Source organism: Myodes glareolus, chromosome X (genome assembly GCF_982192425.1).
Source record: "Myodes glareolus chromosome X, mMyoGla1.1, whole genome shotgun sequence".
Classification (NCBI taxonomy): domain Eukaryota; kingdom Metazoa; phylum Chordata; class Mammalia; order Rodentia; family Cricetidae; genus Myodes; species Myodes glareolus.
In genome coordinates this window covers 82959918-82982066 of record NC_142053.1, presented here as the reverse complement: position 1 = coordinate 82982066, position 22149 = coordinate 82959918, and positions in this window count along the sequence as shown.

Below are 22149 nucleotides of genomic sequence, written 5' to 3'. Positions count from 1 at the left end.
GCAGAAGGAGGAAGAGAGCTAGAAGGAGCACCATTTGGGATCACCTTATGTAATAAATGATTCAAATAACAATGACTAAGGGATGATAACCAGTAGGAGAGACACGGTGAGGGATTTTTAAATGGGAGGATTAAGTTGTTACAAAGCTGTACTCACTGCTAAGCCACAACATAAGTAAAAGTGGAAAAAGCAGACATTGACTAACATGTGTGAAAGTTTGGATTGCACAAAAAGAACAAAGCATACTCCAAGAAGGGAAACTGAGGTACATAATTTGACATAAAGAGAGATAGAAAATGACAGTGGTGTGAGAGAGCAAGCTACAGGACCCCGTAAGCCACTTAAAGAACCATGTAGAGCCAGGCATGAAGGCTTACACCTGTGATCCCAGTCACATTCAGCCATAGAAAAACAAAGTCAGAAGTAAAGGCTATGTTTGTGGCACCGCAGCAGTTGAGAGTATAATGATCAGGGAGCCAAGCTAGCCAGTTCCTAATTGACATATAATTAGCTGAACTACATGCCAATGTGTTGGGCTATGAAAGGAAACAAAGATATCTAGGACTGGGGCCAGGTCATATATACATAGCAAACACTTGAGACAAGCAGGCACACTTGGCAAGACAAAGTACATATGAAAAGGTTGGTTTTTAAACATATTTTAAAAATAAAGACAGGGTTGGAGAGATTGCTTAGTGGTTGCTCTTGTTGAGGACCTGGGTTTGGCTCCCAGTACCCACACGGCAACTGTGCTGGGTACTTTGATGTCAACTTGACACCAACCAGAGTCATTTGAAAAGAGATAACCTCAACTGAGAAAATACCCGCACCAGAACTGGCCCATAGGTAAACCTGGGGGACATTTTCCTCATCAGTAATTGATGTGAAAGGGCCCAGTCCATTATAGGCAGTGCTGCCCCTAGGCAAGTGGTCCTGGGTTTTATAAAAAGGCAAGTTACGCAAGGTCCTGCTTTAGTCACTGCCTACAGGGTCCTGCCCTAGCTTCCCTTTGTGATGAACTACAGCTAGAAGTTGAGTTAAACCCTTCCCTCCCAGGTTGCTTTTGGTAATGATGCTTTATCCTGGAAACAGAAACTCTAAGACAGAAATTGGTACCGGGTTATGGGGTGTTGCTGTGACAGACCTGACCCCGTGTTTTGGGTACGGTTGTGGTGGCATTTGAACTCTGGGCTGGCAATGGCATTTGAACTCTGGGCTGGCAAAGTCATGATGTGCTCAGAGCTTAATAGATGGTTCTTTGTGAGCTTAGAAGATAAGAATGCCGAGAGAAATGCACTGGCGGCCTGGCTTGTGACGTTTCAGAGGGAAATATTCTATAGGGGCCATATTGTGATCTTTTGAATTAAGAACCACTAAGCAGAAGCTGGAGAGAAGGTTCAGCAGTTAAGAGCACTGACTGTTCTTCCAGAGGACCCGAGTTCAATTCCCAACACCCACATGGCAGTTTATAACTGTCTAACTTCAGTTACAGGGGGTCTGGTATCCTCATACATGCAGGCAAAAACACTGATGCACATAAAATAAAAAATGAGGAAATACATGAGATGTCCTGGGGAAACTGGACTGAGGGGTAGAAGGGAGGGCATGAGGGATGGAAACATGAGGGATCAGGATGGTTGAGTTGGGGGAAGGATGGAGGCAGAGAGTAAAAAAAAAGAGATATTCTGATAGAGATGGCCATTATGGGTTTAGGGAGAAATCTGGTGCCAGGAAAACTCCCAGGAACCCAAAGGATGACCCTAGCTAAGACTCCTAGCAATAATGGAGAAGGTGCCTGAACTGACCTTCCCCTGTAATCAGTTTGGTGACTACCCTAATTGTCATCATAGAGCCTTTATCCAGTACCTGATGGAAGTAGATGCAGAGATCCACATCCAAGCACTGAATCAAGTTCTGGAAGTCCAGCTGAAGAGGAGGAGGGATTTTATGAGCAAGAGGGGGTCAAGATCATGATGCGGAAACCCAAAGAGACAGCAGCTGACCTGAGTTTGGGGGTAACTCACGGACTCTGGACCAACAGCTAGGGAGCCAGCATAGGACTGAACTAAGCCCTCTGCATCTGGGTGACAGTTGTGTAGCTTCGTCTTTTGTGGGGGCCCTAGCAGTGGGACCAGGACCTGTTCCTGATGCATGAGCTAGCTATCTGAAACCCATTCCCTGTGATGGATGCCTTGTTCAGCCTTGATGCTGGGGGGAGGAGCTTGGCCTTGCCTCAAGTTGATAGGCCATGCTTTGCTGATTCCCACGGCAGACCTTACTCCTTCTGAATGGGGACAGAGGAATGGATTGGGGGGCGGGGGTAGAAGGGAGTTGGGGAAAAGGAATAGGAGGATAGGGTGGAGAGGAAACTGTGGCTGGTATGTAAAATGAATTTATAATGATGGATAATAAAAAACAAAATAAAACAAAGTTTTAAAAAAGGAACCACTAAGTGAAACCTTTGCTTTGCTGGGATGACTGATGGAGGTCAACTGGAGGTAAGAAGTCAGTGAGGAGTAAGAAGAGAGCAGCAGCATTGAGATGAAATCTTCTGGAAGTATCTCCTCAGGGTCAATGCACAGAAGCTGTGGTTCAGAGCAGGTGAGACCTGCACTTCATGTTGGCAGCTGAAAATGGTAATGTGTAAGCGTCACCCAGGTGGTACTGGTTTTGAAAGCAGGAAGGGGTCATGGAGAGCAGCTGAGTCTTGGTACTGAGGGGCCAGAAGAGGCCATTGGTGAAGGTGAGCCTCTGTTGCAGAAGAAACCCCAGGATTGAAGGGGTCATAGAGAGAAGTTGAGGCTTGGTGTAGTGTGTGTGGTAAGGTCAGAGTCCCTGAAGAGAGTCTGGGAGAGGCTATTTGTGAAGGTGCATTCCAGTTACAGAAGAGACCTCAGCATTTTAGAGATGCTAGGACCTGGGATGACCACCAAGGACAGAAGCAGCGTGGGTGGAGCATGCTTGACCCTAGCAAACAAACTGAGGAGCTGGAGAAGTAGCACAGACCCTTTTGAGGAGCCCAGAAGATTGTGAGTGGGACTCAGATGTCAAGCACAGAACTTTGTATGTTAAATTTTGGTTTTGCTTTGATTTGATTGTGACCATGTCCTTACTCTTTGATGTTGGAATAAGAGAATGTATAACCTCTTTTTTTATTTTATAGGAACCCAGTTAAGAGACTTTTGGATTTTTGATGTTGAAATTTTCTAGAGATTTTGGAATATTTTAGAGAGATTTTGAAAGAGGCTTTAGATGTTTTAAAGAGACTGAACTTTTAACATGTTTGAATATTTAAAAACTGTGGGACTTTTAAGAGTTAGAATGATTTCTATTGTGATGTTGATACTAATATGAGATCTTGGGGAAGTACAAGAAAGGTGTGGTTCTAGCTGAATAATGATGGATTTGTGTCAGGCTGAAAATAGTCAATTGTACTGGCTAGCTTTATGTCAACTTAACACAAGCTAGAGTCATCTGGGACGAGGAACTTCACACTTCACTTGAGAAAATGTCCTCACCAGATTGGTTTGTAAGGCACTTTTCTTTTTCATTTATTTTTCTTTCTTTTTGTTTTTTTTGTTTTGGTTTGGTTTTGGTTTTGTTTAATTTTGTTTTTTGAGATACGGTTCCACTGTGTAGCCCAGCTATCCTGGAATTCTTTATGTAGACCAGGCTGGTCTCAAACTCAGAAATCCACCTGCCTCTGCCTCCCAAATACTGGGATTAAACGTGTGTGCCACTACTGCCTGGCTAGGGTACTTATCTTAATGGTTGATGTGAGAGGACCCAGATCATTATGGGTGGTGCCATCTCTTGGCAGGTAGTCATGGTGTGTATTTAAAAAAAGCAAGCTGAGAGGAGAAACAATTATAGGAGCAATCCAGTAAGCAGCATTCCTCTGTGATCTCTGCTTGGGTTCCTGCCTCCAGATTCTTGCCCATCTTCTTACATAATGGACTGTCATGTGGTGAAATAAACCCTTTTTTGTTGTTTAATGCTGGCATGTTCCCTGGCAGGCTTGCAGAACAGTCCCTAGTCTGACAAGGACAGCTGTGGGTCCCTGCAAGATCTCCAGGGTGGCAGGCTGGTCCCGCCAGGCGAGTCAGGCGGGCCGTGCGGCGGATGGCGGAGTAAATAAACATAAGACTATACATAAAGCTAAACATTTATTACTTAAAGAAGAGACAGAGAGACAGAGATAGAGAGACATAGAAACAGAGAGAGACACGTGTGCACACGCTGAAAGACGGGGACAGAAGAGTTAAGATGGCCACCAGGAGGTCAGAAGTGGCTGGGAGTGGGCGTGGCTTGCCCTTAAAGGGACCAGAGCAAGAGAATAACACCTTTCCTACACAAGCTGTTCAGTAGAAGCCCTTGTAGTATGAATAATAAAAACCCAGAGATGGATATTGGGGTTCAACCCAAAAACCAGAAAAGCAAAGCAGCCAAGCAACTAGAAAAGTCTTACCTTTACCAACGCTGGGTGACTGCAGACTAAGGAGACAGAGCCTCTCCCTCCTCCCATTTTATTCTCTCTAGTGCTGGGATTAAAGGTGAGGGACCATCACCTGGATTTGTTTCAGCATTGATCTTCTGTAACCCAACGTGGTCTTGAACTCACAGAGATCCATCTGCCTCTGTCTCCCAGATCCTAGGATTAAGGGGGTATGCCACCACTGCCTGACCTCTGGTGGCTTAATTTTGCTGATCTTTAGGAAAGCTTTATTTATTAAAATAAAAATAAAATATCATTATAAGCCCTAACTAAGACAGCAGCTCACAACCATCTGTAATTCTGTGGGTTTCTGCACAAGCATGACACACATACTCAGGCACACATGTGTATAAAAAGCGAGCCTGGAGAGATGGCCCAGTGGTAAAGAAAACTTGCTGCTTTCGCTGAGGACCCTAGTTCCAAACCCATCACCCACATGGTGGCTCACAGCCATCTGTAACTCCAGATTCTGAGTTCTAGAGAATTCAACACCATCTTCTGACTTTCTGGGCACCACATAAACATGATGTACTTCTATAGAAGCACACAGGCAAAATATTCATGTAGATAAAATATAATAAATAGCACTTTAAAGTATTTTTAAATGAAAAATAAAGGAAATTCATATCCAGAAGGATATGGTAATATCAGATTATGACCCTGGAGTAACCATTCTCTACTAAATACAATTATATTAAAAGCCTGCTAGTGTGAGGTTTTATGATGTGTATACCTGTAATTCTAACAAGAAGTTTAAGCAGGAGGATTGTGAGTTCGAAACCAACCAGTTAACTGAGAAGAGGGAATTTACTCTTGGGCTCATGTTTTAACATTTTTATAATATTTATATATATTCACATACATATTACCTACTAATTAAAAATAAACTGTGAAAAAGCTAATGAAACGAAATATTGTCCTTTCCATGCTCTTTGCAAAAGATCTCCCTTCACCCTTCCTTTTATTAATAGATCACAATTTCAGATGGCTAAACCATAAGATAGCTAAATTAGGATTTCTTTGTATTTTAACATTTCATTCTCTTTTTCTGGAGACCATACTCAGGGCTTTGATGGAAACTTGAACATACTAACTTTATTATAAGACCGTCTCTCAGGGTGTGTTGGGTATATGCTTTCAGATAGCTGCTTTTACCTGCTATGTTTTTATTTTACCTCATCTTCAGGCCTATTTGCTGTGATTTGGATCTGGCTAGAACATTCCTAAAAGGTTCATCTGTTGGAAGATGGGTCATCAGAATGAGAGTGTTGGGAAATGGTGTGGGGCCTTATAAGGCAGGGCCATAAAAGGTAGGTCCTTAGATCAGTGGGATGGGACTTTGGAGGAATCAGGTGTCCATCATGGGATTCGCAAGTTCCTAAAAAAGAGTTGTTATAAAAGGAACAAGAATGTCTTCTCTTCTCTTTGCTTTCTGGTTCAAGTTGTGCTTACTGTCCCACATATGTTCTGTCATCTGCCACTTCAACTTTAAACCTCCAGAAATGTGACTAAATAAGCCTTTATATTACATGGTGCCATGCAGCCCAGGATGACCTCAAGCTTGCTATGTAAACTCCCTCTCGCTTTTTGGGGTATTTATTTAGTTATTTATTTGACATTTGGAGTGTGTGGGGGGGTGCATACACACCATAGATGTGAAACTCAGAGGACAACCTGTAGAAACGTTTTCTCCTTCCACCGTGTGAGTTCTGGGGATCCAACTCAGGTCTTCAGTCTTGATGACAAGCCCCTCTATCCCCTGATTCATCTGCCACCACCTCCCCTCACTTTTATAAAAATCAGACTGTACTATTTATCTTTAAGCACTGAATCCATGAAAACACTAGAAATTGGTTCAAAGTATATTCAACAGCAAAAGAGGGTAGAACAGCAGCTACCCTTATCAGATGGGCTGATTTCAATGGAGAAAGTTTATAATCAGGCTGGAAAGATTTGAGCTCCACACTGCCCATTTTAGCATCTTTCAGCAGCTATTTGTATGAAAACACCAATTCTGTTTACAGATAAGCTGAAAAACAAGATAATGCAACTGAGTGACATTGGGATTCAAATACATTTGATAAACAGGAATGATAGATAAATTTAGCAAGATTTTAAAAAAAGATCAAAGTAAAGACTTGTACAAGATCCTAAACCACAGATGTTCAAGCACTGAATGTATAAACATATCAGAGTTGAAGTCTTAGAAACTTTAACTAACTATAGGCTTGACCTAAATCCACAGAGCTTTTGATGTGCCAGTGAGGGAGGGGGCTAATCTTTGTGTGCATGAGCAGAGGGTCTAGAACAAAGTCATCAGGCCACTCCTCTCTGCTGATTAGAACAGGTACTTGAAATAGTGTATTATGTTCTAGATGGCAATCTTCAAAGCAAGGTATCAATGAACTGAAGTATGAACAGAACAGAAAAACCCAAATGATGAGTACAGGTGCTTAGTATCAAGAAAGACAAATACGTAGCGAAAATCAATCAAACAGAAAGGGATGTCAAGTATCAAGGCTGCCCAAAACAGAGATTGTCTCTAGGGCAGCTTCCTGAAATAATCAAGTGCTCAAGCACAGACTGGGGATATAGCCCTGGGTCCCACCCCCAGCACTACATAAACTGGACACTGGAGCACATCATCACTCAAGAGGTGGAGACAGGATCATCGAGGTTATCCTTGGCTATATAATGAGTCTGAAACTAGCCCAGGCTACAGATACTGTCTCAAATAAAAGAAAAGAAAGCCTAGTGGTGGTGGAACAAGCCTTTGATCCCAGCACCCAGGAGGCAGAGGTAGACTGATCTCTGTGAGTTCAAGGCCAGCCTGGTCTACAGAGTGAATTCCAGGATAGCCAGAGCTACACAGAGAAATCCTGTCTCAAAAAACAAGGAAGAAAAGAGAAAGTATCAATATTATGATGAGCAAAAATGGCTAGGAAAGGCAGCTCAGGGAATAAAGCACTTGCCACACAAGTGTGAAGGCTAGATCCTTAGGGAAAACTCAAGAAAATGAGGCAGGCACTAGAGTCATCTGTGATTCCAGCAATTCAGAGAAAAAAAGCAGGCGATCCCAGGCAAGCCAGCTAGCTGGACCAAGTAAAACTAACTGGAGAGCTCTCAGTTGAGTGAGAAACCGTGCTTCAACATAGAGAAAGCAATCAAGGAAGCAATCAGGAAGATGCCAAGCATCAACCTGAGGTCTCCATACGCGCATGCACACACATACACATGCATGCACAAACTAATACACATGAGAATATATGGATCTGAATACCACACACACACACACACACACACACACACACACACACACACACAAAAGCTTTAAAAAAGGCCCAGGAGGCCGGGTGAGGGTGGCACACTCCTTTAATCCCAGCACTCAGGAGGCAGAGGCAAGTGGATTTCCGAGTTCTGAGGCCAGTCTGATCTACAGAATGAGTTCCAGGACAACCAAGGCTACACAGAGAAACCCTGTCTTGAAAAAGAAAAAGAAAAAAAGCTCAACTAGTCTAGGTTAAAGTAGACCAAGTGATATAACAACTTGATTTAATATCAAATTCTGGACTGAAAAAAATGCTACAAAGGATATTATTGGGACATCTTGGTGTGATGGCTCATGCCTGTAATCCCAACACTTGGGAAGCTAAGGCAGTACTAGTACCATGAGTTTGAGGCTACCCTGAACTACATAGTAAGTTACAGGTCAACCTGAGCTACAGCAAGACCTTGTTTCAAAAAAAAACCAAAACAAAAGTCCCTGTTCTGAGGAAAATCATGCTAAAGTACTTAGCAGTATACTATAAGAAAAACTATGAAGATAAAATTATATTTAAAAACAAATGTCACATTTTTAAATTTATAAATCTAGGTTAATGATTTATGATAATTCTTCATATTATTCCTGCAACTTTTCTTTATTACTTCAAAATAAGAAGTTAAAAAAACATGTTAAGCTAAGCGGTGGTGGCACACGCCTTGAATCCCAGTACTCAGAAGCCAGAAGTAGGAAGATCTCTGTGAGTTCGAGGCCAGCTTGGTCTCAGTGGTCAAAAGTATTTGTTCTTGCAGAAGACCTAAATTTGATTCCCAGCATCAACATGGTGGTTCACAACCATCTGTAACTCCAGTTTCAGAGAATTCTGATTTCACCAGGCACGAGGCACTATCAATTTCTAGAAGAAAGTCCAAAGGTAATTTTTAAGACTTGAGGACCAAGATATTTTAAAACAAAGAAAACAATGGTCATAAAAATGATAAACTTGAGAGCAGGGGTGGTGGCACATGCCACCCAGCACTCAGAAGGCAGAGGTAGGCAGATCTCTGTGAGTTCAAGACCAGCCTGGTCTACAAAGTGAGTTCCTGAGCTGTTAACCACAGGTCTTGAAGAAACAAAAAAAAATAAATAAATTTGAAATGGCGAGATAATTGAGCAGGCAATGTACCTGTCACCAAGTCTGATGACTTGAGTTCAATTCAAGGGACTAGGAACCATAAAGTGTAAATAATGCATACATCCACAATAAATAAATAAGAAAATAAATTTGCTGGGCATACTTCTGTAATCTTAGCATTTGAAAGGCTAGATCAGGAGGGCTCTGGGCTACATAGCAGATCATACCTTAAAATATACACACAAACACACACACATGCATGTACATGTGTGAATACATTAGACTTTACCAAATTTAAAGCTCAGTTTATGTTAAAAAAAATTAAGAAAATGAATACAGTGCATATCTTTAATCCCAGCACTTGGAAAACAGAGGCAGGCAGATTTCTGAGTTTGAGGCCAGACTGGTCTACATAGTGATTTCCAGGTCAGTCAAGACTACATAATGACATTCTGTCTCAAAAAAAAAAGGAAGGAAGGACAGAAAGAAGGAAGGGAAGAAATAAAAAGAAAGAAAGAGGAAGAGAGAGAAAAAGAAGGAAAGAAGAAAGGAAGGAGGGAGGGAGGGAAGAAGGAAGGAAGGAAGGAAGGAAGGAAGGAAGGAAAGAAGGAAGGAAGGGAAGTAGGTAAGTACAGAGTTGGGGAAAATATCTGCAAAACATAAATCTGACAAAGTGCGTAAAACCAGAAAATATTTTTAAAATTCTTACAAATCATTGAAATATTTTGTAGTGCTAGGTATCAAATCTAGGGCCTCACACATATGTTTACAGTAAGACTTGTAAAGGTCTGGGAGTTTGGCACAGCTAGAGTACTTGCCTGCCACGTACAAGGCCCTGGATTCAGTCTCCAGAAGTACATGAACTGGATGGGGCAGCACATGCCTGGGATCCGGGCAAAATGAGCAGTGAAGGGAGGAGGATCAGAAGCTCAAGATCATCTCAATGGTCAGGAAGATGGTTCCCTGCTAAAAGCACTTACTTGGGGGCAGAAACATGAAGACCCAAGTTCCATCCTGGAACCAACATAAAAGGTTAGGTGCTATGATGTGCATCTGTAATCCCAGCACTCCTAAGGCAGCATAGGAGGCAGAGACAGAATCAGACAGAAGCTCGAGGGCCAACTAGCCTGGCATGCTGGACAGTGACAGAAACAATGAAGGACCCTACTTCAACAATGTGAAGGTGTCTCCTGAAAAGCTGTGCAAATGCCTGTAACAGGTCTAAGTGCTCTCTCTCTCTCTCTCTCTCTCTCTCTCTCTCTCTCTCACAAATTCTTTCTCTCTCTCCAGATCTCTCACATTCTCTCTCTCCTCTCCTTGTGGATGAGGGTGTAGCTCTCAGCTACTGCCCCAGCACCTGCCTGCTTGCCACCAAGATTCCTGCCATGATGATGATAGTGGACTAACCTATGAAACTGTAAACTAGCCCCTAATTAAATGCTTTCTTTCTTGAGTTGCCTTGGTAGAGCCGGGCAGTGGTGGCACAGGCCTTAATCCCAGCACTCGGGAGGCAGAAGCAGGTGGATCTCTGTGAGTTTGAGGTCAGCCTGGTCCACAGAGCAAGTTCCAGGACAGGCTCCAAAGCTACACAAAGAAACCTTGTCTCAAGGAACAAAACAAAACAAACAAACAAAAAGGAGTTGCCTTGGTCATAGTGCCTCTTCACAGCAATACAAAAGCAACTATTACATATTGAGTTAGAGGCCAGCTGACTACATGAAACCCTGTTTTTAAAAAAGAGGGGCCAGGAGATGGAGGCACATGCCCTTAATCCCAGCACTTGGGAGGGAGAGGCAGGCAGATCTCTGTGACTGTAAGGCCAGCCTGGTCTACATAGTGACTTCCAGGATAACCAGAGCTCCAGACTGAAACCCTGTCTCAAACAAAACAAAACAAACAAAAAGCCAGGCAGTAGTGGTGCATGCTTTTAATCACAGCACTCTGGAGGCAGAGGCAGGCAGATCTCTAAATTTGAGACCAGCCTGGTCTACAGCCACGACAATCATGGCTGTTACACAGAGAAACCCTGTCTCAAAAAAACAAAAACAAAAAAAAGAAAAAAAACTGGGGAAGGAAAGAGAAAAAAAGAGAAGAAAGGAGAGGAAGAGAGTGGAAGAAAGGAAAAAAGAGAGAGAAAGAGGAAGGAAACACTGCAAAAGGCACACACCTCAAAGGAGAGATTTGTAATCCAAGAGTTGAAAGAAATAGACTGAAGCCAACGTAGTAAAGAGAAAAAACAAAATGGTAACTTTCCTTGTGAAAGAAAACTTACCCAAATTAATAAAGCTCCAGTATTGGTAAAATATAAGAAAATGAACACTGATGTATTCTTGTTAATAATATGCATTTAAACAAACATCTAAAATAAAAATGGCAGTAGTTATCAAATACTTTAATTAATTAATGTTGTTCTTTAACAATTTTCATAAATCTATATAATATATTCTAATTAACCTTTACCCTCACCCTTTTTTATCTCCTCTTATCCCTACTTATCAATTTTGAAATGTTCATGCTTTGATCCAGGTGTTCAAATTCCACAAATGTATCCTATAAACACATTTACATATACAAGAACATACATTTATTTGGATGCTTACTGTGATATTGTTTGTAAACTAAAATGCTGAAAACCACCTAAATATTTATTAGTAAAGAAGCAACTTACATATACTTGTGCCACACACCTGTAGACATGCCTACTTGGAAGACTGAGGCAAGAGAATTGAGTCACAAGTTTGAGATCGGAGATCAGTTAAGGCATCCTAGTGAGATCTCCATATCTGAAAAGCGCCATAACAACAGGGCGAGAAGAACTCTTTGGGAAATCCCGGAGTGCTGGTTGGTTTTTACCAACTTGACACTAACCCAGAGATCTGAGAAGAGGGAACCTCAATTGAGAAAATGTTCCCATCAGATTGGCCTGTCTGTGGGACTTTTTTGTTTTGTTTTGTTTTTGGAGACATAGTTTCTCTATGTAACAGCCCTGGCTGTCCTGGAACTCACTCTGTAGTTCAGGATGGCTTCAAACTCACAGAGATCTGCCTGTCTCTGCCGCCCTGAGTCACCAACACCTGGCAGGGCATTTTCTTAATTGATGTGGGTGGTGCCATCCTTGGGCAAGTGGTCCTGAGTTGTATCAGAAAGCAGGCTGAGCAAGGCCTGGGGAGCAAGCCAGTAAGCAGTGATTCCTCCATGGTCTCAGTTTCTGTTCCTGCCTCTAGGTTCCTGCCTTGAGTTCCCGCCCTGAATTCCCTTCATGAGACTGATGGAGAAGTGAAAGATGAAACAAATTCTTTCCTCCTCAATTTGCCTTTGTTTGTGATGTTTTATCATAGTGATAGAACCCTTAAGACACCAAGTTTCTGTTAAAGTAAGCAAGTAGAAATAATTTAAGAGGAAATTTAGGGTACAGAAATTTATCTACAATGCTTTCAGCTTCCCAGGAAAACAAAGCAAATCCCTAGCAAGGGATGAAACAGTGGGCGAGTGATTGGAAGTAAGGGAAGATGAGAAAGGTAAGAGAAAGTCCAAAAGGATTTAAGAAAATTAACAAGAAATTTTTAAAAATTATTCCAAAATCTTGTAGAATAAATAGGCTTTCAGAAGGTGGACCAGTCTACCTAAAACACTTTTTCTGCCCTTCAAAATCAAAGAAAATCCTATTTGCTCATTCAATCTCAGGCCAAAGAGAGTATCTGTGGCTATAAAGCTTTCCGTGACAGCCTGTGCTTAAAGTATTAAATTGTTCCCTCAAGTTCCACAAAAATGTATTCAACTGCTATTATAGAGCATCTCACTTCTGATTAGGGCACTCAGACCTGACAGATATCAGGTACAGTGTCTACTTATCCCTTGAAATATTATTTAAGATTCTGTGCATTCTTCTATGGGGTGAGTCCATGGTTTTTAATCAGATTCGGAACAACTACTGTAGTGTAAAATGTCCATCAGTCTATGCCAGACATTGTAAATACACAAATGAAACAAAAAACCCAAGAGAGTTTATAGATGCGACAGACAGATGAGTAAACATGGTATTACAAAATATGTAGACGCCTAAAGAAAATGAGAGACACATCATTAACAAGTCCTGATTAAACAGAGGAATCTACTACAGTCCTGTGCTCAGGAAAACTCTACAATGTAAAGATAGCTACTTTCTCAAAATTAAGGTGACAATTCAATAATCTTAAAAAAAGGGGGGGCAAGAAGTGGTGGCACACACCTTTGATCCTAGCACTCAGGATACAGAGGCAAGCAGATCTGTACCAGCCTGGTCTACAGAGTGAGTTCCAGGATGGTCAGGGCTTCACCAACAAACCCTGACTCAAAAAATTAAAAAGAAAAAAAACAGTAAGACTTTCTGTGGAATGTTTGGCTGTTTTTAAAAATTATTAAAGAAATGTTTAAAAAACAGAGTAAGACTTTGCCACGTTTCAAAATTCATAGCACACTGGACATGGCAGCACATGCTTATAGTCCCAGTTTTTAAAAGGCTAAGAGGATCATTTGAACATGGAATTTTGAGAAGGCCATAGTCAGTATACAAAGACTATGTGTCAAAGAAAAAGTAACAAACTTAAGGTAGTCGTTTGAAAAGTGTGATGTTGGCATAAGAACAATAACAGCAAAACAAAATAAAAGATCCAGAAACAGACTCGAATAGAGAAGATTCAGTATATGACATAGGTAGCATTTCAAATCACTGAGAGAAATGTTGGGACAATTAATTACCTATCTAGAAAAACATTAGAGGATACAAATATATCATTTACAAAATCCAATTCTAAACAGTTTCAAGAATAGAATAAAACTTAGTGGGAGAGTAAATATGACTGAACTGTATTGTAGACATGTATATGTATTATAGACATGTATAAAATTGTCAAATACATTAAGTATAAAACTAAAATACCACTCAGAACAACCTAGTATTGGATAAATTCTTGATCCTCGGCACTACAAGAGTTTTTAAGCTAATTAGATTCAAGGCCTGCTCTATGGGGAGGAATTCATGCTTGTACTATAAACCTAGCCAAGAATGAATAGCTGGGGAGGTCATAGGCCCTAGGGGGTAAAGCTACTACTATTATTTTGCCAAATACACATAATATCAAACTGCCTTCTAAATTCTTTATACCCATGGATTACTGCAGCTCTCAGCACTGATCAAATTTTTCTTTTTGTCACTGACAGCAGTTAATACAGACATTCACAACTGGTCACAGTACAAAGAATAAGCGGCTATGGCGTGCTTTGCTTTACATACACATACACACACTCACACACACTCCTCGGGGAACACTGTAAAAAAAAGAGGAAGCTTAAAGATTCTAAGAGACAGAAGTTAAGAAAGACTACTTATGAAACAATGTCTTCTGGACATGACCAGGCTGTTCCACACAGAAACTCACAGCAGACATGGCTGCCTGGAGGAGCTGCAGTCAGCATTCCCTTTCTATCTGAGGAGTTAGTAGACTTCTGGGGCTGAGGTAGGGAGAGTGATTTTTTGGAAATGTGGCCCTCAGGAGGTTGCCCATGTTTCAGTGAGTACCCTACACCTACATGCACACACATATGTGCAGGAGATTGCCCACGTTTCAGTGAGTACCCTACACCTACATGCACACACATATGTGCAGGAGGTTGCCCACGTTTCAGTGAGTACCCTACACCTACATGCACACACATATGTGTAGCCTTCACTGCACTCAATGGTAACTGTTTTAAAGAGGGTAAGGGCTTAGAAGGTAGACTTTGGAGGGAGGTTCAGGATGAGATAGAAAGGGGAGTGAATGGTGGTTATAATAAAAATACATTGTATATGCATATGAACCTCTCAAAGAATAAATATAGATTAAGATTTTTAGTCACGGCTACACACCACACCTTTAACTCCACCACAGGAAAGCGGAGGCACACATTTCTGTGAACTCAAGGTCATCCTGGTCTTCATGGCAACTTCCAGGCAACCAGGGCTACATAGTAAGAGCCTGTCTGAAAATAAGTTTTTAAATGCTTTTCCTGGGCTAGGGGTATAGTTTGGATAGCATGCTTCTCTAAACATATATAGTATATATGAAGCCAGGTTTAACACCCACAGGTGTGGTAGCATGTACCTTGAATCCTAGCACTTGGGAAGTGACTACAGAGAGAAGTCAAGGTCAGACTGGGCTACATAAAACCGTATATCAAAAAAAATATTTTCATCAATTGTTTTATCTTGTAGTTGAGTCATAATGGCCCCAAAATGGAAAAAAGTCTAGGAAGATATTTCAGTCAGTATTTACTTGCCTTGCAAGTATGAGGACCCACCTAAAAAAGCCAGGCATGGCCATGCACACTTGTAATTGCAGGGCTGGGGAGGTGGGAAAAGGATTCCTTGGACCTGCTGGCTTAGTTGATTGAGTTTTAGGCCAATGAGAGACCACATCTCAAAAGGACCATCAAGGAAACTTCTCTTTGCCAACAGAGGCCACTACAGAAAAACACAACCAATCAAAATACAGAGTTGTGGCGTACAGTCCTAATGGATACATCTACAAAACACTCCTGCGCTTAAGGCTCAGGGAACACCATGGAAGATTGGGGAGGAAAGACTTTAAGAGCCAGAGAGAGTATCGGGGGTTTTGCTGCAAGACTGTGTCTCCTAGCAATGGCAGAAGCTCCACCTATAAAGTCTCGCCAACATGACTGTCTAAACACAAGCTGAACAAGGACAACAACAATAAACATGCCAAAGTGGATGGGGGAAAAGCCCACAAGGCCTCAACCCCACTATAGGCAACTAAGGATTTCTGGGAGAGGGAGAAATAGTCTTCCCCAGGAAAGAGCACACCAATTGGTTATTCAATACCAATGATCAGCCCTGAAAACATATATACAAGTAATACAGACTGAGCAGGTTGTATTTACGTATTTAGGAATATATGTATATATGCATACATATATGTACATACATGTAACAACTATTAATGAAAAAAGAGGCCATGAATTTCAAAGAGAGCAAAAAGGGGATGTATGGGAGGAAAGGCAAGGGAGAAATTATGTAACTATAATTTCAAAAATAAAAAAGGGAGAAAAAGAGGGAGGCAACCTTGAAGTGCAGATTGACTCACGTAGATATTTTGAGAAGAATCCCTTGATTGTTGAGTGTGGGAATCGGGAATAAAACCTGAGCTCTCTAAGGGTTCTATTAACCCAGATTTACTGCAAAGTGATAGAAAACACCATCACAGCTTCTTTTCTTTTCTTTCTTTATTCTTTTTGGATTTTTGATACAGTTTTTCTGTGCAACAGCTCCGGCTGTCCTGGAACTCCTCAGTAAACCAGGCTGATGTCAAACTCAAGAGATCAACCTGCCTCTGCCATCCAAGTGCTGAAATTAGGTGTGTGCCACTATGCCCAGCCCTCCATCACAGCTTCTACAGGGACTTAGGAAGCCTGAAAACACGGGTGAATTATGTTAAAATTGAAGAAAGCAAAGAATCCAACATTTGAAGTAGAAACTATAAATGTATCAGAGCAGAAAACTTCGGGCAAATCTTGCATTGAATGTCTTCTGCAGTGGAGGCTGACTATAAGGAGAGGAAGTCCTACCAGGCTTGAGTTCCCAGTTAAATTTATTGAAAACACTCATAATTTGCGGAATAAAGGTTAAACACCTTTTGGTGATACATATCATCACCATCTAAAGTCTTTAAGTTAAAGGTTTCTAATTTTGACACGGGGAGTAACTTAGAGAAGGTAAGCTCACAGTTCAGCCAAGTAGCCTTATGTGGTGGGAAGACAATGGGAAACTTTGAAAGCAGCTTGTATTGTGTTGTTTTTTATTATTTTTATGTTCATCATCACTTTTCAAACAGAAACATATGTTAGACAGAAGTCTCAAGGAAATATACTTATTTATTAAGCATTTTTTAAAAGGAGAGGGAATAGAGCTCTTAAGGATGACAAGGTTGTTCTCTGTCCCCCCACACACACACATACACATGCATAAATTTTACAAAATGAGGCCTGTGAGACATCTTAGCAGGTTAAAGGTGTTTGCCGCCAAGCCTAACAATCTGAGTTCAATCCCCAGGACCCATATACTGGAACCAGAGAACCAACTTCCACAAGTTGTCCTCTGAACCCACATACACACTCCACAGCATGCACATGTATGTACACACACTCATAAATAAATAAATGTAATTACATTTTTAATTAAAATAAATGGAAACAATTCAAGTGTCCTCGGCAGATGAATTAACATGATGGGATGGGGAATGAATGGAAAACATGCAGCCTTTAAAAGGATAGGCATTCTGACATGTGCTGTAACATGGATGACCCTTGGTTTTATGCCAGTCACAAAAAGATAAATAAGGGCGAGTGAGATGGCTCAGCATGTAAAGGCACTTGCCACCAAGCCTGACAACCTGAGTTCAATTCCAGTTCCTACGTGGCAGATGGAGAGAACTGATTCCTGCAAGTTTCCCTCTGATTCCCACATGTGTGCTGTAGCACTTACAAATGCACACATATACAAATAAATATGCAGGGATAGGCGGATCTCTGTGAGTTCAAGGCCAGCCTACTCTACAGAGCAAGTTTCAGGACAGGCTCCAAAGCTACAAAGAAACCCTGTCTCAGAAAAAAAAAATGCAATGACAAAAATGTAAGGAATAGTCCATTTATATGGGATACTTGTGATTGTCAAATTCAAAGAGACAAAAAGGATGGTGGCTGCTAGGAGTAATGGGCTGTTATTGAGTTTAAAGTGGAAAGATGAAAAAATGTATTGAGATGTGTGGGAGTAATGGTTGCACAACAATGCAGACATGCTTACTGTCACTTAAAAATGGTTAGAACAGTCAGGCACAGTATGCATATCCCTAATTTCAGCACCTGGAAGGCAGAGGCAGAAGGACTGCTGTATATTCAAGCCCAGCCTGGTCTACACCGTGAGTTACAACCACAAGGGGCCATATAGTAATACTCTCTTTTTTAAAAAAAAAGCAAAGCAAAACAAACAACAAAAAAGTATAGTGACACATGCCTGTAATCTCAGCACTTAGACTAAGACATCAGGACTGCTATGAGTTTGAGGCCAGCCTCATTTATATAGGAGGTGACAGGCCAGTCAGGGCTATATAGCATGACCCCATCTTCTAAGAAAGTTAGAATAGTGAAGAGTATTATATATAGTATATATGTGCATACATATATACATATTTTTGCAATAATATATGTAATATATTTCAGTGGAAACAATAGATAAAAGATTTAAGGCAGAAACAGATATGAGAATTCAGTTGTATCTTATTAGGGCACACATCAATGTAAACTTAAAATAAAATGTCAATTTACCCTTCTAATTTTTGGCTTTAGAGAAGTTATTTTTCAATGGAGTCCCGTGATCACAGTTTGAGAAGATGAAGAGTCAAATAAAAAATAGTCAAACCACTATTGTTTGTAAAAGTAATAATAAAGTTAAAACAATCCAGTAATCTATCAATAAGAGAACAGTTAAATAAGCCATTTATAGTCATACTATGGCATATTGTGTATACTGTGTCACATTTAATGAATCTAGTAAATAACATTTTCAAAACACTGAAAAGCATTTAAGCATGGAAAATTGAGGAAATAAAAACATAACACAATGGATTTCCTGTAGTAAATTGATGTGCGTATGAAGGTGCACTGAGTAAAATCAGATGACAGAGGACTGGCTGAAATGGTGGCATGGAATGGACAAATTTCTAGGTCAGACATCTGTTCTTCCAATGGACTTAGTACAAAGATCTTCAGTCTCCAGCTTTTATGGCTGTTCCTGCTTCCACCGAGAATCCTGTGGTGATGTTGTAGCAAGGAAGGTCAAACATGCCAGCAAATGTTCCATTGCTCTGACCCAGGACCCCAGCAACCAAACCCAAGGGAGAGCTCCAAGTTGGCCCTGATATAGTCTAGGGAGGACTTCTACTAACAGCTATAAAACCTATAACCTGAGTTAACTGCATCAAAACAGGTGAGAACTCTGGGACACATGTGAAGTGTGAGACTGTGAAGGATGTACAGGTTGTGGGCCACAGAAGCGAGGCAGATTTCACTTTCAAAAGCAGTATCACAGCGTTCCCATTGGTTTCTCATACCAGTGGCTTCCTGTAGTCCTTCCCACCATGAAGAGACCAATCAGGAGAGGGAATGAGTTTCCACAGCAAACAAATAACTACAGGCTTGCTCATTTCTGATTGACACCCAGCCAACCAGAAGAGCAGGATATTGTAATTTGGCCTCCTATTTAAATCAACATATTGTTCTTGGCCCCCTCCTGTACCCATCACCATTTTTGTTTAGTCCCTTACTAGAATTTAAGATTTGGATCTAGGAAAAATAACAAAAAGTCCAAGCTGGGGCCCAACAAGCAAATTATATTTCCATGTGGATCCTTGGGAGTTACTCTGAACTTTACCTCAAGTAGTGCTAATCTAAGACAGAACTGGTTTTGCAAGTACCTCATACAAGGTTGCATTGCCAATGGACTAATGGACTTCACTGTCCCCCAAAGGCTAGTGGAAAAAAATAGGAATATTCAGGGCCATTAACTTAAGAGTGATAACTAAATTTGTTAAAGTGGTTAAGGATCTTTAACTGACAGAAAGATACTGCTTCTAGAATGGTCAAAATTAAATGTGTGGGGAAACTTGTAAATTCCTAAGAGTTGGTATTATTACAACTAAATACATAATGAAATGCAAATTTGAATTATGAAAATTACACTTTCACCAAATATTTTTGATAATTGTAGATTATTACAATTTGTACCACGTTTAGCAGGGAAAATTCCTGTGAGGAAACATGAATTTCATCACTTGAGGGGAGCAGCAGAAACAGTCATTTGGTATTAGTGTGGGGTCTAAACTATACTCTTAAAAGTAGCAAATTTAGCCCAGCTTGGTGGCCCACACCTTTAAACCCAGCACTTGGAAGGTAGGTGTATCTCTGTGAGTTCCCAGACAGACAGGGCTTCACAGAAAGACTGTCTCAAAAAAAAAAAAGAGTAATTTAGCTGTAGCTATCAAAGTAAAAATTGCACACACTCTTTGACTCAGCAATTCCTTCTCTCAAAATCTATCCTACAGAAATACTTAGACACAGGAGAAAGATTAAATGTATTTATAATAGTGAATGCTTGGAGGCAAGTTTCCATTAATAGGCAAATTGTTAAATTGCAATAAAGCTATACTATTGAATGTTATACCATTATTAATGCAAGAAATACATACTACATTCCATAATATATTAATTTACATAGTAGTAAAACAATGTTCTATTTAAAAAACTATACATATGTGGGATGTTCCTATAGGTGTATATATGAGGACAGAGAGGAAAGGGAATAGGGGAAGGGGAGCTTTAAGATACACCAGTTAAAAGTCATTTTTAGAGAATGGAAATAGGGAAGAATAAGGAAAAATCTTTCACTTTTTCTTTATATGCTTGCTTTGTTGAAATTTTGTCCATTTACATAAATTGCTTTTGAACTTTAAAATCAACTACTATTTTAACAAAAGAGGCTCTTTTATAGTCAAATCAAGTTATAATTTATATAATTTAAATAAGAATAACTCCATAGCTGGGTGTGGTGGCATATGCCTGTAATCACTGAAAATTCAAGGCTATCATTCAATCAAATATATTCATTTTATAGTTGAGAAGAAAAGCCTGAAGTCTTGAAACAATTCACCTAAGGTCCTCTAGCCAGTCACAGCCAGATCCAGAAGTCAGGTTTCTATTCTAGCCCTGGTATTCTTTTTACTTCCTTTCACATTTTCCTGAGTCCTCAGTCTGATGATATAGTATCAAATATTCTTGTCTCATGAATATTAGATGTCCGTGTGTTTGTGTGTGTGTGTGTGTGTGTGTGTGTGTGTGTGTGTGTGTGTGTGTGCATGCGCGCGCGTGTATGTATTTTGGTTTTTCAAGACAGGATTTCCCTGTGTAACAGGCCTAACTGTCCTGGAACTAGCATTGTAGACCAGGCTGGCCTCAAACTCAGAATGCCTCCCAAGTGCTGGGATTAAAGGCATGTGCCACCATGCTAGATGTCCTTGTATTTAAACATTAGAACAAAAATATGTAGAAAAATCAAAATGTGGCTAAATGTGGTGGTGTACCCCTTTAATCTCAGCACTGGGGAGGCATATCTCTGGGAGTTTGAGGTTAGCTTAGTCTACATAGGGAGTTCCAAAACAGCCAGGGCTATATGATGAGGTCCTGTCTCCAAAAAATGTATATGCCTCCATTACCACAGCCTTGAAAAGCTGACTCTCAACAGAAAGTTACTGTATTTTAGAATAAAAATACATAACTAAAATGTATATGCCTGTTAGCAAAAATTTTTAAGTTTACTGCAAATAGATGAAAAAGCATTTGTTGATACAATATTTTCTTAAAAAGAAACACATGAATAAAATTTCTACGAATTCATTAACTGCAGCTTTTTCCTAATTTAAAAAAGTATTTATTTATTTATTTATAATTTATTTTTGTATACCTTTGTGACTGTACTGTAGCATGTAAAAGCAGTGAAATGGAAGCCAGAAGAGAATGTGGGATCCCCTGAGTCTGGGCTTATAGAAGGTTGCAAACTGACATATGTGTGCTGGGAATTAAACCAGGTCCTCTGGAAGAGCAGCCAGTACTCTTACCCACTGAGCCATCATCTCTCATGCCCAAAATTTTGTTTTCTCTTATTTGAATGTTTTGCCTGCATATATGTGAACCACAGATGTGCCTAGGGCCCATGGAGGTCAGAAACGAGCATTCGATTCCCTGGAACTGGGGGTCACGAATAGTTGTGAGCCATCATGTGGGTGCTGGGAACTAAATCAGGGTTCTCTGCAAGAGCAACAAATGTTTTTATTCACTGAGCCATCTCTCCAGCCCTCTTCTCCTAATTTTTAATCCCCAGATGACAGTTCCTGTTAACCATCTTTACCCTTTACCTTCAGTTTCTCTAGGTAAAGGAATTTCTATCTACATACAAACACTGGAAACCACTGAGAAAAGTCAGGCATCTTGGCATAAAACAGTAAATGGCAGCAATCAAGAGGCTAAGCCAGAAGATTCTTAGAGTTCAAGGCCAGCCTGGGCTACATAATGAGTTTGAGGCTAGCCACTATTACAGACAGACTAAGTCACCATAGAGAGACAAAGTCACCATAGAAACCCTCTTAAAGGGTTTAAAGAATGCTTTTGTAAGAT